The sequence below is a fragment of the Oncorhynchus keta genome, chromosome 20 (assembly GCF_023373465.1).
Source record: "Oncorhynchus keta strain PuntledgeMale-10-30-2019 chromosome 20, Oket_V2, whole genome shotgun sequence".
Classification (NCBI taxonomy): domain Eukaryota; kingdom Metazoa; phylum Chordata; class Actinopteri; order Salmoniformes; family Salmonidae; genus Oncorhynchus; species Oncorhynchus keta.
Window position 1 is genome coordinate 11224545 of NC_068440.1, and position 14127 is coordinate 11238671.

The following is a 14127-nucleotide window of genomic DNA, read 5'->3' on the forward strand; positions in this document are numbered from 1 at the left end:
TAGCAGTTAATGGGGATCCTAATAAAATACTAAATACTAAACATACAAACACACACTCTCTCTCTTTCTCTGTTACACACGTGCGTGGGGGGTGACTGCACTAGGTCACTGGCTCTTGTGTGCCTTGGCCGGAGCAGACGCGAAATCCCTGAGGGACTGTGCTGTTCTCCTCAGTGAGTCAGTCAGGGGCAGACAGACTGCTGGTCAATACAATGGAAGACAAATAGAATAGAGCTGAAGTTGGTGCTCTCCCCTCAGGCTGGAGCAGCCAATAGCGCCGACAGTGAGACACCTGTTAGACCCTTAGTCAAGATTTGCTGTACTACTCAGTGTCCGTCTCCATCTCTCTCTCTGTCGCTCTCACTCATCATTTTCTATCCTTCTGTCTCCTTTCTTCCCTCTATTTATATCTTCCTCTCTCTCTCTCTCTCCCTACATGATGCTATTCCCTGTCAGCCACCAAACACAATGTACCCAATATAAGTCCTTCGAGGCGAACCGTCAATTTGACAATGCACCATACGACATCTTACAATCCAATCCTATCAAACACAGATATGAATCATGGGTGCTGTAACAGGCTGTCGCTGAATGTCGCCATCAGCCGCTGTGAGCTTATCTTCATGATGTAGAGAAGTCCCGCTGGTGAAGCAACGCAAACGGTGCCCAGTGAGCTAACTCGTTAGGGAAGTTTGCATGATGACATCAAGAATAAAAGCAGAGATGAGAGCTCGGATAGGCCTCAAGTGAGAAAGATGGACTTTGGCATGACGAGTGACTCATTCCGTTGGGGTCAAGAGACCCTTGAGGGTCATTTGTAATCTTATTATTGTATTTTCTCGTTCTACGCAATCAAGTTATGGTTTGCCTGTGAGGTGATTTGCAGGGCCGGCCCTGGGCATAAGTGACATAAGTGGTCACACAGGAACCCCGGCCGCTAAAAAAACATTATATTATGTATAGAGTGCATTCGGAACGTTTTCAACCCCCTTGACTTTTTCCACATTTTGTTACGTTACAGCCTTACTTTTCCCCTCATCAATCTACACATAATACCCCATGATGACAAAGCAAAAACCGGTTTTTATACATTTATGCAAATGCATAACAAAATAAACAACTGAAATATCACATTTACATAAGTATTCAGACGCTTTACTCAGTACGTTGCACCTTTGGCAGCGATTACAGCCTCAAGTTTTCTTGGGTATGACGCTGCAAGCTGGGCACACCTGTATTTGGGGAGTTTCTCCCATTCTGCTCTGCAGATACTCGCAAGCTCTGTCAGGTTCGATGAGGAGTGTCGCTGCACAGCTATTTTCAGGTCTCTCCAGAGATGTCCTACCGGGTTCAAGTCCGGGCTCTGGCTGGGCCACTCAAGGACATTCAGAGACTTGTCCCAAAGCCACTCCTGCATTGTCTTGATTGTGTGCTTAGGGTCGCTGTCATATTGGAAGGTGAACCTTAGCCCCGGTCTGAGGTACTCCGCTGAAACATCCCAACAGCATGATGCCGCCACCACCATACTTCACCGTAGGGATGATGCCAGGTTTCCTCCAGACGTGATAGCTTGACATTCAGGCCAAAGAGATCAATCTTGGTTTCATCAGACCAGAGAATCTTGTTTCTCATGGTCTGAGAGTCTTTAGGTACCTTTTGGCAAACTCCAAGGGGGCTGTCATGTGCCTTTTCCTGAGGAGTGGCTTCTGTCTGGCCACTCTACCATAAAGGCCTTATTGGTGGAATGCTCTCCATCTCCACAGAGGACATCTGAAGCGTTATCAGAGTGACCTTCAGGTTCTTTGTCACCTCCCTACCCAAGGACCTTCTCCCCTGATTGCTCAGATTGGCTGGCCAGCCAGCTCTAGGAAGAGTCTTGGTGGTTAAGAATGATGGAGGCCACTGTGTTCTTGGTGACCTTCAATGCTTCAAACATTTTTTGGTACCATTCCCCAGATCTGTGCCTCGACACAATCCTGCCTCGGAGCTCTACAGACAATTCCTTCGACTTCATGGGTTGATTTTTGCTCTGACATACACTGTCAACTGGGGGTACTTATATAGACAGGTGTTTTCCTTTCCAAATGATGTCCAATCAATTGAATTTACCACAGGTGGACTCCAGTTGTATAAGGATGCTCATTGGAAACAGGATGCACCTGAGCTCAATTTCAAGACTCATAGCAAAGGGTCTGAATACTTATGTAAATAAAGTATTTCATGTTTTCTCTAAAAACATATTTTTTCTTTGCCATTATGGGGTATTGTGTGTAGATTGATGAGGAAAAACATGAATTTAATCTATTTTAGAATAAGAAAATGTAACAAAATGTGGAAAAAGTCAAGGGGTCTGAATACTTTCCGAATGCACTGTATATCTTGTGGCAGACCAAGACGTGTTCACAGAACAGACACAAGTGTGATACCTCAGTTTCAAGGGTGTTTATTTAAAACAATAAAGACAAATCTGGGGAATGCTGTCCCCTCCAGGGTAGAGCACCGAGCCCCTCGGTTCCAGCAGACCGTTAGGACGTCAGTCACTGACAGTCACTCAATGCCAGCTAATATTTTTAGATTGTAAGTTAGTCTAGCCAGGTATCTAAACTTGTAGCAATCATGATTGAATTACGGACCGGGCAGGCAGGATACATGTCCAGACGCCCTGACTTCCAGGGGGCCCACATTTATTTTGTTAGTTACTCTGACTCAGATATCATATTAACATGGCATAAGTCAAGGCAAAATATTTTGTAGAATAGCAGGATATTTGCTTTAAAATGTCAAAAAGGTCTCGCCACCCTATGGTAAAATGTGTATAACTGCAGGAAATGAGTTATAAAATTGCTAAATCTTCTCACTGCCCCCTGGACAAAATGTGTAGACTTGCAGCAAACTTGCTTTCAATCCCAGAACAACAGCAAAGGACCGTGTGAAGATGCTGGAGGAAAGGTAGAAAAGTATTTATATCCACAGTAAAACGAGCCCTATATCGACATAACCTGAAAGGCTGCTCAGCAAGGAAGAAGCCACCACTCCAAAACCGCCATACAAAAGCCAGACTACGGTTTACAACTGCACATGGGGACAAAGATCATACTTTTTGGAGAAATGTCCTCGGGTCTGATGAAACAAAAATAGAACTGTTTGGCCATAATGACCAACATTATGTTTGGAGGAAAAAGGGGGAGGCTTGCAAGCCGAAGAACACCATTCCAACCGTGAAGCACGGGGGTGGCAGAATCATGTTGTGGTGGTGCTTTGCTGCTGGGGGGGCTGATGCACTTCACAAAATAGATGGCTTCATGAGGATGGAAAATGATGTGGATATATTGAAGCAACATCTCAAGACATCAGTCAGGAAGTTAAAGCTTGGTCGCAAAGGGGTCTTCCAAATGGACAATGACCTCAAGCATACTTACAAAGTTGTGGCAAAATGGCTTAAGGACAACAAAGTCAAGGTATTGGAGTGGCCATCCCAAAACCCTGACCCCAATCCAATAGAAAATGTGTGGGCAGAACTGAAAAAGCGTGTGCGAGCAAGGAGGCGTACAAACCTCACCTCAGTTACACCACCTCTGTCAGGAGGAATGGGCCAAAATTCACCCAACTTATTGTGGGAGGCTACCCAAAATGTTCGACCCAAGTTAAACAATTTAACTACCAAATACGAATTGAGTGTATGTAAACTTCTGGGAATGTGCTGAAATAAATATAAGCTGAAATAAATCATTCTCTCTACTATTATTCTGACATTTCACATTCTTAAAATAAAGTGGTGATCCTAACTGACCTAGGACAGGGAATTTATACTAGCATTAATTGTCAGGAATTGTGAAAAACTGAGTTTAAATGTATTTGGCTAAGGTGTATGTAAACTTCCGACTTCAACTGTATTTAAGGTGGGTAATTGGTTGAAATTGAGAGCCCTTTTTTGTACTGTGGTGATGGGTCCGTTTTATGCGATAATATTGCCATGCTTTGACTGTTTTACGTGGAAATAGTGCATTGATTGGTCCCATTTGCAATGCCTCGCATAATATGCAGAAAATTGTTGATTTTGAAAATCATTATTGCATTCAAAGAATTGCAGAATGTTTTGCCCCTATGTAGGGGACCCCCCCCCCAGAAAAAAAAATGTGTTAGTGCCTCCAAAAGGCTGATAACTTTTTCTATAAGTGGACGTTTAGTGGCCAGCACACACACGCGCACATTAGTTAAATATTTTTGTTTCACTGATTTAAAATCTTCACAAATACATGTGATTATACATCATGTGTGTGCTTGCGCTGCCATCCTTGATATTGAACGTTCATTAACTGCTTAAGTTTCTTCGCTGTGTCATGTCAATGCCTTTTGACCCTTTGATTAGCTGGTGAGTGCTTATTGGAGACAGCAAGAGGTGCTTGTGAGTTCTCTACAGTGGTCAGTGTAATCAGTTTTAGAAGGAAGGGACGGGTGGGTAGTCGGTTTGTGGGTTAGTTTGTTGTTATGGAGACATGGAATGGCAACGGGTGGTCTTTTGTGCAGAGCAGGTAGCGCATTGTGAGTAGTAGACTACCATTTCAACGTTTAAAAGCACTGACAGTGTGTGGTCACTGCAGGTCTCCAATTACTGCACTTTAATTTATTTTTGCATATTTTATGCATATTTAAGCACTTTGAAGTGCGTCATTACATTGTATTCACATGGAGAATGCCTAGGTAACAGGATTACTCTACTTAGAATTTACTCAATTACAGCTCGTTCTGAAGGTTTTCAGACCCCTTCACGTTTTTCACATTTTGTTACATTACAGCCTTATTCTAAAATGTATTAAATATTTTTTTCTTTCATCAATCTACACACAATACCCCATAATGACAAAACGAAAACAGGTTTTTGAAAAAAAACAGAAATACCTTATTTACATAAGTATTCAGACCCTTTGATATGAGACTCGCAATTTTGCTCAGGTTCATCTTGTTTCCATTGATCATCCTTGAGACGTTTCTACAACTTCATTGGAGTCAACCTGTGGTAATTTCAATTGATTGGACATGATTTGGAAAGGTACACCTGTCTATATAAGATCCAACAGTTGACAGTGCATGTCAGAGCGAAAACCATGCCAGACAGGATTGTGTCTGAGGAAGTGGACCAAAAACATTTCTCCAGCATTGAAGAACACAGTTCTCCATCATTCTTTTTTTTGGTTGCTATTTAAAAGAAATGTTTACCCCTTTAACTCCCCAATTGGTAGTTACAGTCATCTCATCGCTGCAACTCCTGTACGGACTCAGGAGAGGCAAAGGTCGAGAGCCATGTGTCCACCGAAACACGAACCAACCAAGCCGCTCTGCTTCTTGACACAATGCCCAATTAACCTGGAAGCCGGCCACACCAATGTGTTGGAGGAAACACCGTACACCTGTCGACTGTGTCAGCGCGCATGTGCCCGGCCCACCAGGAGTCGCTAGAGCACGATGGGACAAGGACATCCCTGCCGGCCAAACCCTCCCCTAACTTGGACAACAGTACGCTGCCCCATGGGTCTCCCGGTCGTGGCCTGCGACAGAGCCTGGACTTGAACTAGGATCTCTAGTGGCACAGCTAGCAACTGCGATGCAGTGCCTTAGACCACTGTGCCACTCGGGAGGCAAGATGTAACTATTTGGCCTGAATGCCAAGGGTCACGTCTGGAGGAAACCAGGCACCGCTCATCAATACCTTTCCTACGGTGAATCATCATTCTTTGGGGATGTTCTTCAGCAGCAGGAACTGGGAGACTAGTCAGGGTTGATGGAAATCTATTGGTTCACCTTCCAATAGAACAATGACCCTAAGCACACAGCCAAGACAACGCAGGAGTGGCTTCAGGACAAGTCTCTGAATGTCCTTGAGTGGCCCAGCCAGAGCACAGACTTGAACCTGATGGAACATCTCTGGAAAGACCTGAAAATAGCTGTGAAGTGACGCTCCCCATCTAACCTGACATAGCTTGAGAGAATCTGCAGAGAAGAATGGGAGAAACTCCCCAAATACAGGTGTGCCAAGCTTGTAGCATCTAACCCAAGAAGACTCAAGGCTGTAATTGCTGCAAAAGGTACTTCAACAAAACACTGAGTAAATGGTCAGAATACTTATGTCAATGTGATTTCATTTTAGTTTTTTGCTAATATTTCTAAAAACCTGTTTTTGCTTCATTATTATGGGGTAGTGTGTGTAGATTGATGAGGGGAAAAACAATTTAATCCATATTGGAATAAGGCTGTAACATAACTGTCATGCCTGCTCCCGCTCTCCCTCTCTGAATTCACTTGGACTCCTTCACTTTGTTGATTGCCCCCTCTATATCTGTCTGTTCCTCAGTTTGATCCCTGTGTCTGTATTAAAGTTGTTTTGTTCCCCCTGTCCCTGTGTCTGCATTAATCTTGTTTTGGTATACAGTGGGGCAAAAAGGTATTTAGTCAGCCACCAATAGTGCAAGTTCTCCCACTTAAAAAGATGAGAGAGGCCTGTAATACTTATTTTCCACCATAATTTGCAAATAAATTCATGACAAATCCTACAATATGATTTTCTGGATTTTTTTTCTCATTTTGTCTGTCATAGTTGAAGTGTACCTATGATGAAAATTACAGGCCTCTCTCATCTTTTTAACCTCTTGGAACACTAGGGGCAGTATTTCATTTTTGGATGAAAAAAACGTTCCCATTTAAACAAGATATTTTGTCACGAAAAGATGCTCGACTATGCATATAATTGACAGCTTTGGAAAGAAAACACTCTGACGTTTCCAAAACAGCAAAGATATTATCTGTGAGTGCCACAGAACTGATGCTACAGGCGAAACCAAGATGAAACTTCAAACAGGAAATGAGCAAAATTTTTGAGGTGCTGTTTTCCATTGTCTCTTTATATGGCTGTGAATGCGCCCTGAAGGAGCCTACACATTCTGCCGTTTCCCAAAGGTGTCTGCAGCATTGTGACGTCTTTGTAGGCATATCATTGGAAGATTGGCCATAAGAGACTACATTTACCAGGTGTCCGCCCGGTGTCCTTTGTCGAAATTGGTGCGTAATCTTCAGCTGCACGCATTCATCCATGTGATTCAGAGGAGAGAGGAGACTTCCACGAACGATATATCATCGAAGAGATATGTGAAAAACACCTTGAGGATTGATTCTTAACAACGTTTACCATGTTTCAGTCGATATTATGGAGTTAATCTGGAAAAAAGTTCAGCGTTTTGATGACTGAACTTTCTTTTTTTTTTTGGTAGCCAAACGTGACGAACAAAACGGAGCGATTTCTCCTACACAAAGACTCTTTCAGGAAAAACTGAACATTTGCTATCTAACTGAGAGTCTCCTCATTGAAAACATCTAAAGTTTTTCAAAGGTAAATGATTTTATTTGAATGCTTTTCTTGATTTTGTGAAAATGTTGCCCGCTGAATGCTAACGCTAAATGCTACGCTAGCTATCAATACTGTTACACAAATGCTTGTTTTGCAATGGTTGAAAAGCATATTTTGAAAATCTGAGATGACAGTGTTGTTAACAAAAGGCTAAGCTTGAGAGCTAATATATTTATTTTATTTAATTTGCGATTGTCATGAATAGTTAACGTTGTGTTATGCTAATGAGCTTGAGGCTGTATTCACGATCCCGGATCTGGGATGGCTAGAATCAAGATTAAGAGGGAGAACTTGCACAATTGGTGGCTGACTAAATACTTTTTTTGCCCCACTGTATGTCCGATTATCCATTAAATCTTCACTCCCTGTACTTGCTTCTCGTCTCCCAGCGTCTGTCCTCACAGAATGCAGATACCTATAATGGAAGCACCAGGGAGTGTTTTGTTTTTCATTGGGGTTGGTGACGTCGGGTCCACGTGCCGCTGCTGAAGTAACCGAGGAGGCCTCAACTGGCTCGTCAGGTTTCCATGCCTTAGCTGGCTCGAGAGGTTTTCTTGCCTCGGTTGGCTCATCAGGCTCCCATCACGTGTTATGCCTCAGCCGGCTTGTCGGGCTCCCACGCCTCAGCCAGCTCATCAGGCTCCTATCCTACGTCATGCCTCAGCCGGCTTGTCGGGCTCCCACGCCTCAGCCGGCCTGTCAGGCTTCCACGCCTCAGCCGGCCTGTCAGGCTTCCATGCCTCAGCCGGCTCATTAGGCTCCCACGCCTCAGCCGGCTCATTAGGCTCCCACGCCTCAGGCAGCTCATCGGGCTCCCACGCCTCAGCCGGCTCGTCGGGCTTCCACTCCTCTGCTGGCTTGTTGGAGTTCCACGCCTCAGTCGTCTCTTCCAGCTCCCATGCCTCGGACGGCCCGTCAAGCTCGCCCAGGTGGGACGCCGGGAGGCGCCCCTAGAGAGGGGGGTATTGTCACGCCTGCTGCCGCTCCTCTCTGGCGCTCGAGGGCGCCAGTCGGCCCATCATTACGCACACTTGTCACCATCGTTACGCGCATCAGAGCTTCATTGGACTCACCTGGACTCCTTCACTTTGTTGACTGCCTCCTCCATATCTGTCTTTTCCTCATTTTGATCCCTGTGTGGGCAGTCATGTAGTTTTGTTCCCCCCGTCCAGACGCTGTTCTTGTTTTGTTATATGTCCGTTTTTCCATTTAATCATCACTTCCTGTACTTGCTTCTCGTCTCCCAGCGTCTGTCCTCACAGTAACAAAGAGTGGACAAAGTTAAGGGGTCTGAATACTTTCCCAAATGCACTGTATCTCAATTCTTATTAGTCAATGCCCATCACATTTTTCTCACAGGCCACAAGTGAAGATAGACACATTGGGGATGCAACTGCCGAGGTGCATATTAAAGATGTTGGAAGAACTGTCCACATTTACATTTCGTCACCAACAAGATGAGTAGGTCTAACGAATAGCAAAAGCACTAGCCTATGTCAATCTACTATCCCCATAGTACAAAGGTTGACCTATTCTGTGCGAGAAATAAATATTCCAAACATTGTCTGGGACAGTTGTGGGATGCCATAGATCCCAAATTAATACAACCACTAGCTTAAACTTTCAAAATCTATGAGGCTGATGCAACAGATCAGAACATTAAGCTTAAAATGTTTAGAAACTATTTCACATTATAAGCTCAGCAATATACACACGGCAGTAGGCTATAAGAGCGCATGTTCCAAAATGCAATCAATTACCGGGAAAATACCATTCTCAAAGGTGACAGCAAATTCGATTATGCATGTAATACTTTAATTATAAAGGTGCATTTTTACACTTTAGTTGTGAAACAAACCTTATCAAATATATATGCCTATGTGCTAGGATACGAGAGGTGTGCAACTATGATTTGAAAAAGTTTTTAAAAAGGCATGCTCTGTTTCTTGCCTTACTGCACACAAGCTGTGCATCATTCACAACTGATAATATATTATTAGGCTAATATTGTCACCCATCAGACTATTCTTGATTTAATCTTTTCTTTACATACACTAAATAATATATGTGTGAAATTTGTTTGGATTTAGAATGGACCCTTATCATGCACCTGTCTCAAAACAGAAGCAGGGGGAAAAAATACCTGTCATCTATGCACTTAAATAGCGAATGGAGGACGCTTTTCACGTGGTTAATTTTCATGCCAGCCAGGTAGGCAATACTCCTGTTGTAAAGGGAAGCAATGTGCTTAATATTAGGAAAGTTGAGAAATAAATATAGTAGGCCTAGTCTATAGAAAGCTGATGGGATCCTCCTCTTTTTAGTAGAGGTCATCAAAACTCTGTTTTCTCACACAATTGCCTATAGAAATGTTTCATGAGCTTATGGGCTCTCACAAAGTGTTTGATTCAATTTTGATTAAATTTGCATTGATGTCAGAGTGAATAGAATGCGGAGTACCAGGCAGTTACCAATTTTGGTAGGCTACTATTGACGATCAGCAACATCTGACCTTGAAGAAGCCTAATTACCGTGATTAAATGGTCATGTGGAATTTGACTGCAGTCATGACTCGTGAATATCTGCATTGACTCACCATGTTACGTTTGGTTCCACATCCTCTGTGTGTGTGTGTGTGTGTGTTCGTGCGCACACGTGTGTGTGTGTGTGTGTGTGTGTGTGTGTGTGTGTATCTGCAATGACTCACCATGGTACGTGCGATTCCACATCCTCTTGGTGACGGTGTCCCCTCGCGGCCGGCCCCCTGCCTCTGTCATGGTCTCATTCAGGGCCTGAGAGTAAAGCATCACGCCGTCATAGAAGCCTCCTGCTATCAGGTTCATCTAGTTGAGAGAATGCCAAGAGTGTGCAAAGTTGTCATCAAGGCAAAGGTTGGTTATTTGAGGAATCTCAAATATAAGATGTATTTTGACACTTTTTTTGGTGACGACACGATTCCATGTGTGTTATTTCATAGTTTCGATGTCTTCACTATTATTCTACAATGTAGAAAATATTAAAACTAATGTAAAAACCCTTGAATGATTAGTGTTCTAAAACTTTTGACTGGTGTGTATACAGATAAATAAATACATACAAATGAAATGGAAGACATTTGAACCAACTCTGGCACAAAAAGAAGATTCAAGTGTGAGACAGGCCTACACAATATATAAGTGCCATTTGCCATATAGGAGCTAAAGATTTCTTATAATTGAATTATAAGTCACCATTTTTCTTTTATTCCAGGCTTTATCAAAAAATTCCACAAATGGAAATACACAATGGACAAAAAAACATAGCCGTTTCTCCTCATCGCTCAGCCACATAATGCCAGGGTAAATCTGGTGGATTTTCTAGAATAAGGACAAGCATATATCGTGGTAGAAAAGGGAATAAAACTAATTTCAGTCTCTATTTATTTGAGGTCACAATGTTGTTGTTTTTTTAACCTTTATTTAACTAGGCAAATCAGTTAAGAACAAATTCTTATTTTCAATGACAGCCTAGTGGGTTGACTGCCTTGTTCAGGGGAAGAACGACAGATTTTTACCTTGTCAGCTCGGGGATTCAATATTGTAACCTTTCGGTTACAAGTTCAACGCTCTAACCACTAGGCTACCTGCCGCCGCACAATAGTTCCATAATCTTTCCTCTTCTATTTCACCATTATACCAACCTGTTTCAACGCCCATCAACAATTTCCATGATTTTACCTGTGAACATAGCGATATCTTCCTTTTAGGTAGGTTATACATAATATATCTCCCACATATACACTATATGACCAGAAGTATGTGGACACCTCGTCAAATATCTCATTCTAAAATCATGGGCATTAATATGGAGTTGGTCCCCCATTCGCTGCAATAACAGCTGTTGCAGGGACTTGCTTCCATTCAGCCACAAGAGCAATTATTGAGGTTGGGCATGGATGTTGGGTGATTAGGTCTGGCTCGCAGTCTGCGCTCCAATTCATCCCAAAGGTGTACGATGGGGTTGAAGTCAGGGCTCTGTGCAGGCCAGTCAAGTTCTTCCACACCGATCTCGACAAACCATTTCTCGCTTTGTGCATGGGGGTATTGTCATTCTGAAACAAGAAAGGCCTTCCCCAAACTGTTGCCACAAAGTTGGAAGCACATAATTGTCTAGAATGTATGCTGTAGCAATAAGATTTCCCTTCACTGGAACTAAAGGGCCCTGATAAACAGCCCCAGACCATTATTCCTCATCCACCAAACTTTACAGTTGGCACTATGCATTGGGGCAGGTAGCGTTCTCCTGGCATTCACCAAACCCAGAATTGTCCGTCGGACTGCCAGATGGTGAAGCTTGAGTCATCATTCCAGAGAACGCGTTTCCACTGATTCAGAGTCCAATGGCAGCAAGCTTCACACCACTCCAGCCGAATCCACAAATTTGAAGGGGTGTCCACATACTTTTGTATATACGTTGTATCTACATGTTTGTGTGTGTGAGTGTGTGTGAGTCAAACACACGCCTGCATGTGAGTCTGTGTTCGTAGAGGTCAAGCTGACATAGGGATTTCCTGAACCTGAATGTAACTGTGTAACTATAACTGTTATAGAATGCTTAGCACAGGCTCATAAGTCCTTTATTTGTTTGTGTTAGAGACCAGACTAGGAGTTGGGATTTACACGTGTGGCCAAACTGGCCATATATCCACATCACTCAGACATGGAGAAACAGATTATATTCCCCTGTGGTTAGAACTGTCTAACCTCCCACTGTGGACATGGGACATCTGGAGAAGCCCTGCAAATTAACATTTAAGATGCTTCAAATGGTCCACTGGAATATCCTCTGAGTACCTTCCAATCTTTCAGTGAATCATCATTCATGCAACAACAAAGAAAATTGGGAAAACGATATCATTTTTCATTTCTCAGAGAAAGAGATTTTGTTCAACAAGCAATATTTTTTTTCCTAAAAAGATAGGGGTCAAATTTATACCTTTCAATACCTCACATTGCGAGGAAAACGGCACTGAACGTTTTCCTAAAAGGATTTATGAGAATGGAGAACCATTCCTCCATACAGAATCTTTCCAGATTCTTGATATCCTTCATCTGCACTTATGGACTACCTTCTTCAGTTCAAACCACAGGTTTCCAATGGGGTTCAAGTCCGGAGACTGAGATGGCCCTTGCAATATGTTGATTTTGTGGTCATTTAACAATTTATTTGTGGATTTTGATGTGTGCGTGGGGTTATTATCTGGAAGATCCACTTGTCTACAAGTTTCAGCCTCATGGGAGAGGCAAATAGGTTTTTGGCTAAAATGTCCTGGTACTGGGTAAAGTTCATGATGCTGTTGACCTTAACAAGGGCCCTAGGAACAGTGGAAGCAAAATAGCCCCATAACATCAAAGATCCACCACCATATTTTACAGTTGGTCCTTTTCTGCTTATGCATCATTATTTTGACGTCAAACCCCCAACTGGTGTGAATGCTTTTTGTATTACATGTTAAACTAAATCTATTTCTTTTGGCAAGTGTATTTGTAGTGGCCAGGTGGATTCATTCAAGTCTTATTCCAAATTTTGTTGCGTTACAGCCTGAATTCAAAATGCATTAAATGTATATTTTTTCTCACCCATCTACACACAATATCCCATAATGACAAAGTGAAAACATATTTTAGAAAATGAAATGCAGAAATCTCATTTACATAAGTAAATCACCTTTGGCAGCGATTAAAGCTGTGAGTTGTTTTGAGTAAGTCTCTAAAAGCTTTGCACACCCGGATTGCACAATATTTGCCCATTATTCTTTAAGCTCTGTCAAATCATTTATTGACCAGGCTTTCCGAGTAGCGCAGCGGTCTAAGGCACTGCATCGCAGTGCTTGAGGTGTCACTACAGCTCCGGGTTCGATCCTGGCTGTGACTGGGAGTCCCATAGGGCGGTGCACAATTGGCCCAACGTCGTCTGGGTTAGCGGAGGGTTTGGCTGGGGCAATTTACTTGGCTCATTGTTCTTCTATCGACTCCTTATGTTGGGCCAGGTGCCTGCAGGCTGACTTCGGTTGTCAGTTGAACAGTGTTTCCTCCGACAGGTGGGTGTTAAGGAGTGTGGTGTGGCAGGTCATGTTTCAGAGGATGCATGACTCGACCGTTGCCTCTCCTAAGCCCATTGGGGAGTTGCAGTGATGAAACAAGATAGTAATTGGGGGTAACATTTTTTTTATTGATCATTGCTAGAAAGCCATTTTCAAGTCTTACCATAGATTTTCAAGCCGATTTAAGTCAAAACTGTAACGAGGCCTCTTAGGAACATTCAATGTTGTCTTGGTAAGCAACTCCAGTGTTTGTTTGGGTTATTGTCCTGATGAAAGGTGCATTTGTCTCCCAGTGTCTGTTGAAAAGCAGACTGAGCCATGTTGTCCTATATATGTGCTTAGCAGGCAAAATAAGTAAATGTTTATTGTAAAAAACTCCCTAGTCCCTGCCAATGACAAGCATACCCATAACATGATGCAGCCACCATCATGCTTGAAAATATGAAGAGTGGTACTCAGTTATGTGTTGAGTTGGATTTGCCCTAAACATACCGCTTTGTATCCATGACAAAGTTAATTTGCCACATTTTTTGCAGGTGTACTTTAGTGCCTCAGTGTTCTCCTATCACAGCCATTAAACTCTAACTGTTTTAAAGTCACCATTGGCCTCATGGTGAAATCCCTGTGCGGTTTCCTTCCTCTCAGG

General features: G+C 42.9%; 1 pseudogene; it reads right to left on the reverse strand.

Annotated features, from left to right (window-relative positions):
- The window catches only part of LOC118399384 (atrial natriuretic peptide receptor 1-like), a 114650-nt pseudogene that overhangs the window by 48135 nt on the left and 52388 nt on the right, over positions 1-14127 (reverse strand).